We start from the raw sequence: 7,876 nt of genomic DNA on the forward strand, positions 1-7,876 counted from the left end.
ACTCTGCATATAAGTTAAATAAACAGGGTGACAATATACAGCCTTGATGTACTCCTTTTCCTATTTGGAAGCAGTCTGTTGTTCCATGTCCAGTTCTAACTGTTGTTTCCTGACCTGCATACAGGTTTCTCAAGAAGCAGATCAGGTGGTCTGGTATTCCCATGTCTTTCAGAATTTTCCACAGTTTATTGTGATCCACACAGTCAAAGGCTTTGGCATAGTCAATAAAGCAGAAATAGATGTTTTTCTGGAACTCTCTTCCTTTTTCCACTTGACTGTGTGGATCATAACAAACCTTTGCAAATTCTTAAAGAGACGGGAATACCAGATCATCTTTCCTGTCTCCTAAGAAACCTGTATGTGGGTCAAGATGGAACAGCTAGAACATTATTTGGAACAACTGACTGATTCAAAATTGAGAAAGGAATACTCCCAACCCCCCATAATGGACTCTTTCAAGGGAAGTCATTATGTATAGTTAGTGATTAAGGAGTGGGAAATTAGGTTCTACCTCCTTGAATGCAGAGGATCTACATAGATATTTTGGAATTCTTCCACATGGATTTGTTTCCTATCTCCCATTTTAGGCACCTGTACATGAAATAAATCTGTATACCAACACTAGAAGGTCTGCCAAACTGATGGGAAACTGCCACAACTCTCCTTGGAACTGTAAGTGTCAAAGAGTGCCATTTTTTGAGCTCCCCTTCTACTGTGCATAAGTGCTGCCAAGAACATAATCCAGGTGCTCCAGCCAGCTTCCAAGACTGTCCAAGTGCACCTTGGGATCCAGACTACACTGGTTTTACCCATGCCCACTCCAACTCCACCTGTCCCACCAGGGTGGTGCTGGTGTAGTGCATACCAGGACACCCAGCCTAAGCCTGTTTCAGCTCCATCTGCACCACCAGAGTGGTCTTGGGCAGCACCCATTTCAGCTCCAGCTGTCCAACTAGAATGACCCCAGTTCCACACCCAAGACTGACCCAACTCCAGCCATCTTACCAAGGAGACTTGGGCAAGGAGTGCCCTAGGGCACCTCTGGATCATTTCTGCTTTAGCTCCATCTAGCCTGACAAAGGGGCTTCCCAGGTGGTGCTAGTGGTAAAGAACCTGCCTGCCAATTCAGGAGACTTTAGAGATGTGGGTTTGATCCTTGGGTTGGAAAGATCCTCTGGAGGAAGGCATGGCAACCTGCTCTAGTATTCTTGCCTGGAGGATCCCATGGACAGAGGAACCTGACAGGCTACAGTCCATAGAGTCACACAGAGTCAGACACTACTGAAGTGACTTAGCACACACACACCCTGCAAAAACTGCCTGGCACAAACAGTTTATGCAGTGGACCCTCCTATATAAGTCCACATCCTTAAGATTAGGAGAGGTACCTGTTTCACCTAATTCATGGAAATAAACACAAGAACTCAAAATTAGGAAGCAGAGGAATATGTTCTAACTGAAAAAAAAAAGAGAGAGAGAGAGAGAGAAAAAGAACCACAGGAGAAAATCCTAATGAATGGAGATAAGTAATTTACCTGATAAAGAGTTCAAAAAATGGAAGAACAAAGTGAGAACTTCAACAGAGTTAGAAAATATAAGAAAGAACCAATCATACCTAAAGAATACAATAAGTGAAAAATATACAGATTAGATGATACTGAAAAATGGATAAGCTATCTAGAAGACAGAATGATAGAAATCACCTATTCAGAATAATAAAAAGAATTTTAAAAAATGAGAATATTTTAAAAGGATCTCTGAGACAACATCAAATGCACTGACATTCACATTTCTGGTGTCCCAGAAAGAGAAGAGAGAGTAAAGGGCACAGAAAATTTATTGGAAGAAATAATAGCTGAAAACTTTCTTAACCTGGTGAAGAAGCAGACATCCAGGTCCAGAAAGCACAGAGAATCCCAAATAAGATGAACACAAAGAAAAAAACACCAAAATATACCATAATTAAAATGGCAAAAGTTTAAGAATTTTAAAGGCAAGACACAGCTAGTTATGTACAAAGGAGCCACTAAAAGATAAGAGCTGATTTTTCAGCAAAATCTTTACATGCAAGGAGTAACATAATATATTTAAGGCATTGAAAGAAGAAGAAGAAGAAGAAAAAAAAACCTTAACACCAAGCATATTCTACCTGGTAAGATTATCACTCAGAACTGAAGGAGAGAGAGAATTTCCAAGACAAGCAAAAACTAAAGGAGTTCATCACCACTAAACTGGCCTTACAAGGAATTTTAAAGAGTCTTCTTTAAGTAGAAAAAAAGCCACAACTAGAAATAAAAATATATGTGAAAGTTCATGTGGAAATTCAAGGTACTGAGAATAGCCTAAACAGTCTTGAAAAGAATAAATTTGGAGGGTTCACTCTTTCTGATTTCAAAATTTGCTTCAAATTTACAGTAATCAAGACTGTGTGGTACTGGTTTAAAGAAAAACACATATAGATAAATGAAATGGAACTGGGTGTCCAGAAATAAATGTTCAGTTACAGCCAGTTGATTTTCAACAAAGGTACCAAAATAAATCAATGGAGAAAGGATAGCCTTTTCAACAAATGTTTCTGAGACAACCAGATACCCATATGCCAAAGAATGATGCCAAATCCAACCTCACATTGTTTACAAAAATTAACACCGAATGGATCAAAAAACTTAATGTAAGAGCTAAAACTATAAGACTCTTAGAAGAAAACACAAGTTTAAACCTTTGTTAGGCGAATTACACCACGCTTTCTTAGGTATGACACCAAAAGCACAAATATCAAAGGAAAAAAAAAGGGTAAATTGGACTTAAAGCCAAATCTTTTGTGCTTCAAAGAATACTATCAAAAAAGAAAAAATAGCCCACAGAATGAGTGAAAATATTTTCAAATCATATATCCCATGGTACTTGTATACAGAAAATATAAAGAAAACTCACAACTCAAGTATAAAAAGACAACCCAATTTTAAAATGAGCAAAAGATCTGAACAGATATTTTTCTAAATAAGATATGCAAATAGCCAGTAAACACATACACATGGAAAAATGCTCAATATTATTAGCCACTAGGGAAATGCACGTCAAAACCACCATGAGATACCATCTCCTACTCACTGGAATGTCTGTAATAAAAAAGACAGATAATAACAAATGTTGGTGAGGATGTAGAGAAATTGGAGCACTCATAAAGTGCTTGTGAGTTTGTATAATGGTGTAGTTGCTTTGGAAAATAGTCTGGTAGTTCCTTAATTAGTTAGATCTAATGTTAACATATCACCCAGAAGTTGCACTCAAGAGAAATGAAAATATATCCACACAAAAAAATTGTACACTGATGTTCATACTAGCATTATTCATTATAGCTGCAAATGGAAACTTATGAATGAAAAAAAACATGTGATATATCCACACAATGGAATGTTATTCAGCAGCAAAAAAGAATGAAGTACTGATATATGTGACAACATGGATGAACCTGAAAACACCATGTTAACTGAAAGAAGGCAGACACAAAAGACAGCCTGTTTTATAATTACATCTTTATGAAATGTCCAGAATAAACAAATCTATAGAAAAAGAAATAGATCTGTGGGTGTCTAGGGCTGGGGTTGGGGAGAAATGGAGAATGAGTACTAATTTGTATGAGGTTTCTTTTTGGGTGATGAAATATTCTAAAATTCATTGTGGTAATGAATGTGTGATGACTACATAACTCTTAATATGCCAAAAGCCACTGAATTGTATCCTTTAAATGCATGATGTGAATGATATCTCATTAAAACTATTATAAAAATCATTTAGAACACAATTAGCACATAAATGAGGCAAATGTAAATATTTAGTTTCATTAATAACATTTCATACATTAAATGACTATGCATTTTAAAATGTTCCAGATAAATCATTCCTTTAAAAAAAGACAAACTATGATGTAAAAAACATAAAACATGGAGCAGGGAGAAATATATAGTCCTTTTATGTAATATAGTACTTTTGACAGTAACATAATATTAAGCAACTTTAATACCCCATTTATCAATGGAGAGATCATCCAGACAGAAATCAACATGGAAGAATTGGCCATTTGGCCAAATAAACGCAATGCACACATGCACACATATGTATGGAACATTCCAACCAGAAGTTGCAGAATATATATTCTTTTCAGGAGCTCATGGAACATTCTCCAGGATAGATCACATGTGAAAACAAGCCTCAAAAAACTAGTAAGATTGAAAGGGTATCAAGCATCTTTTTCTACCAAAACAGCATAGAATGAGAAACCAATTACAAGAAAAAAAAAAGAAAAAGCACAAACACATGGCGACCAAACAACATACTGCTAAACAACGAATGGGTCAACAAAGAAATCAAAGAGGAAATAAAAAACATTCTGGAGACAAATGAAAATGAAAGCACAACATTCAGATTTATGGGATGCAGGAAAAGCTGTTCTAAGAGGGAAATTCTCTAGCAAAACAATCCTACCTCAAGAAATAAGAAAAATCTCAAATAAACAATCTAACACAAGAGTAAAACCAAAAGTTAGAAAAGACAGAAGAAAAGATTAGAGTGGAAATAAATGGAGCAGAGACACAAAAGCAATAGAAAAGATCAATGAAGCTAAGAGATGGTTCTTTGAAAAGATAAACAAAATTGATCACCTTTAGCCAGACACAAAAATTTAAAAAGAGAACACCCAAATTAATAAAATCAGAAATGAGAGAGAAAAAGTTATAACCAGTATCACAGAAATGCAAGCAATCATGAATCATGAAACTACTATGAAGAATTATACAGCAACACACTGGAAAATGTAAGAAATTATTAAATAAGAAATTATTCTATAATACAATTTTCTAAAACAGAATCAGGGAGCAGGGAGAAATAGGAAACCTGAACTGACTATCAGTAATAAAATTCAGTCACTAATCAATAAACTCCCAACCAGCAAAAGTCTAGGACAAGAAAGCTTCACAGGAGAACTCTACCAAACATTTAAAGAAGATTTAATACTGATCCTCCTCAAACCATTCCAAAAACCAACAAGATTGCATCCAAATTTATTTTACATGGCCAGCATTAACCTGATATCAAAACCAGACAAAGCCACTACAAGAAAATAACAGGTCAATGTACTAGATTATTATAGATGCAAAAATCCTCAAAAAATATTAACAAATCAAATTCAGCAATATACTTATGGGATCTTATACTGTGATCAAATGGAATTTATCCCAGGGTGAAATAATGGCTTAACATCTACAAATTAATCAGTGTAACATACCACATTAACAAAAGGAAGAATAAAAATTTTATGATTATCTCAACAGATGCAGAAAAAAAGCATAAAACAAAATTTAACATTAATTTATGATAGAGATTCTCAACAACGTAGAGAGGAAATAAACTTCAACATAATAAAGGCCATATGTGCCAAACCCAACATCATACTCAACAGTGAAAAACTTAAAAAGTGTTTCCTTTTAGACCTGGAATAAGAAAGCATGTCCACTCTTGCCATTTTTATTTATTCAACATAGTTTTGGAAATACTAGCCACAGCAATCAGATGATAAAAAGAAATAAAAGGCATCCAAATTGGATGGAAACAAAACAGTCACACATGACATGATACTATATATAGAAAACCCTAAAGACACCACATCAAAAAGAATAAAGTATTTAGGAATACATTTAACCAAGGAAGTGAAAGACCTAAATACTCTGAAAACTGTAAGACAATAATAGAAGAAATTGAAGATAATGCAAATAGAAAGATAACCCATGCTAATGAACTAGAAGAATTAATATTATTAAGATGCACTTATTATACATACCAAAAAAAATCTACAGATTCACTACCATCACAAAGTACCCTAGACGTTTTTCACACAAGTAGAGCAAATAATTCTATCATTTGTGTGGAATCACAAAAGACTTCAAATAGCCAAAGAAATCTTGAGAAGGAATAACAAAACTGGAGGTATCAAGCTTTCTGATTTCTAACTGTATTGCAAAGCTACTGGCACAAAAATAGACAAATAAGTTAACGGGACAGAATTGACAGCCCAGAAATAAATTCATGCTTATATGTTCAATTAATTTATGATAAAGTAAGCAAGAATATAAAATGGAGAAAACAGACTTTTCAATGACGTTGGGAAAACTGTACAGCTACAAGCAAAAAAAAACAAAAACAAAACAAAAAACAAAACTAGACCACATTCTCATAACATATGCAAAAATAAATTCAAAATGTGTTAAAGATGTAAATGTAAGACCTGAAATTATGAAACTCTTAGAGCAATATATAAGGAGTATGCTTTTGACATTGATCTAGCAATTTTTAAAAAATCTCTTTCCTCTGACAAGGGAAACAAAAGCAAACATAAATGAGATAATATCAAGCTAAAAACTTTTGTACAGCAAAATAAAAAGGCAGTCTACTGAATGGGAGATATTTTGAATGTTATATTTGATAAGGGGTTAATATCCAATATAGATAAAGGACTCATACAATTCAATATTAAAAAAACTCATTAAATAATGAGTAGAGGCTCTGAAAAAACACTTTTCTAAAGTTTTCCAGAGGGCCATAGACACATGAAAAGATGCTCAACATCACTAATCACCAGGGAAGTGAGTCTCTCAGTCTTTATCAGCTGAGCCACCAGGAAGTCCAATCACTAGGGAAATGCAAATAAAATCTATAATGGCTATCATCAAAGACACAATAAATGCCAAGTGTTTTGCTGACAATGTGAAGAAAAGGGAACCCTGTGAACTGTTATTGGAACTGCAAGTTGGTGAAGTCACTATGAAAACAATAGGGAGGTACCTTATAAAATAATAAAACTTCCATATGATTTAGCAGTTCACTTCTTGGTTTTCATTTGAAGAAAACAAAAACATTACTTTTAGCAGAAAAGATATCTACTCTCCAATGTTCTTTGTGTAAATATTTTCAAAAACCAGGATATGGAAGCAATGTAAATGTCCATCAGTAGGTGAATAGATAAAATATATATATACATATATATGCTATATGTATAATCAGATATTACTCAACAATAAAAACATAACATTTGCAATAACATGAATGAACCTAGAGGGTATTATACTAAGTAAAATAAACCAGAAAGATAATACTATACAATTTCTCTTGTATGTGGACTCTAAAATTAAAATGAAGGAAAAAAAAAAACAAAGACTCATAGATGTAGAGAACAAACTGGTGGTTGACTGAGGGGAGAGACATGGAGATGGGCAACATAGGTGAAGACATAAGAGGAACAAATTTCCAATAAAATAAGCCATGCAATATAATGTACAGCATCAGATCAGATCAGATCAGTCGCTCAGTCATGTCCGACTCTTTGCGACCCCATGAATCACAGCACCCCAGGCCTCCCTGTCCCTCACCAACTCCCGAAGTTCACTCAGACTCACGTCCATCAAGTCAGTGATGCCATCCAGCCATCTCATCCTCTGTCGTCCCCTTTTCCTCCTGCCCCCAATCCCTCCCAGCATCAGCATCTTTTCCAATAAGTCAACTCTTCGCATGAGGTGCCCAAAGTACTGAAGTTTCAGCTTTAGCATCATTCCTTCCAAAGAAATCCCAGGGCTGATCTCCTTCATAATGGACTGGTTGGATCTCCTTGCAGTCCAAGGGACTCTCAAGAGTCTTCTCCAACACCACAGTTCAAAAGCATCAATTCTTCGGCGCTCAGCTTTCTTCACAGTCCAACTCTCACATCCATACATGACCACAGGAAAAACCATAGCCTTGACTAGACGGATCTTTGTTGGCAAAGTAATGTCTCTGTTTTTGAATATGCTATCTAGGTTGGTCATAACTTTCCTTCCAAGGAGGAAGC

This window comes from Bison bison, unplaced genomic scaffold (genome assembly GCF_000754665.1).
Source record: "Bison bison bison isolate TAMUID 2011002044 unplaced genomic scaffold, Bison_UMD1.0 scf7180017864283, whole genome shotgun sequence".
NCBI lineage: Eukaryota > Metazoa > Chordata > Mammalia > Artiodactyla > Bovidae > Bison > Bison bison.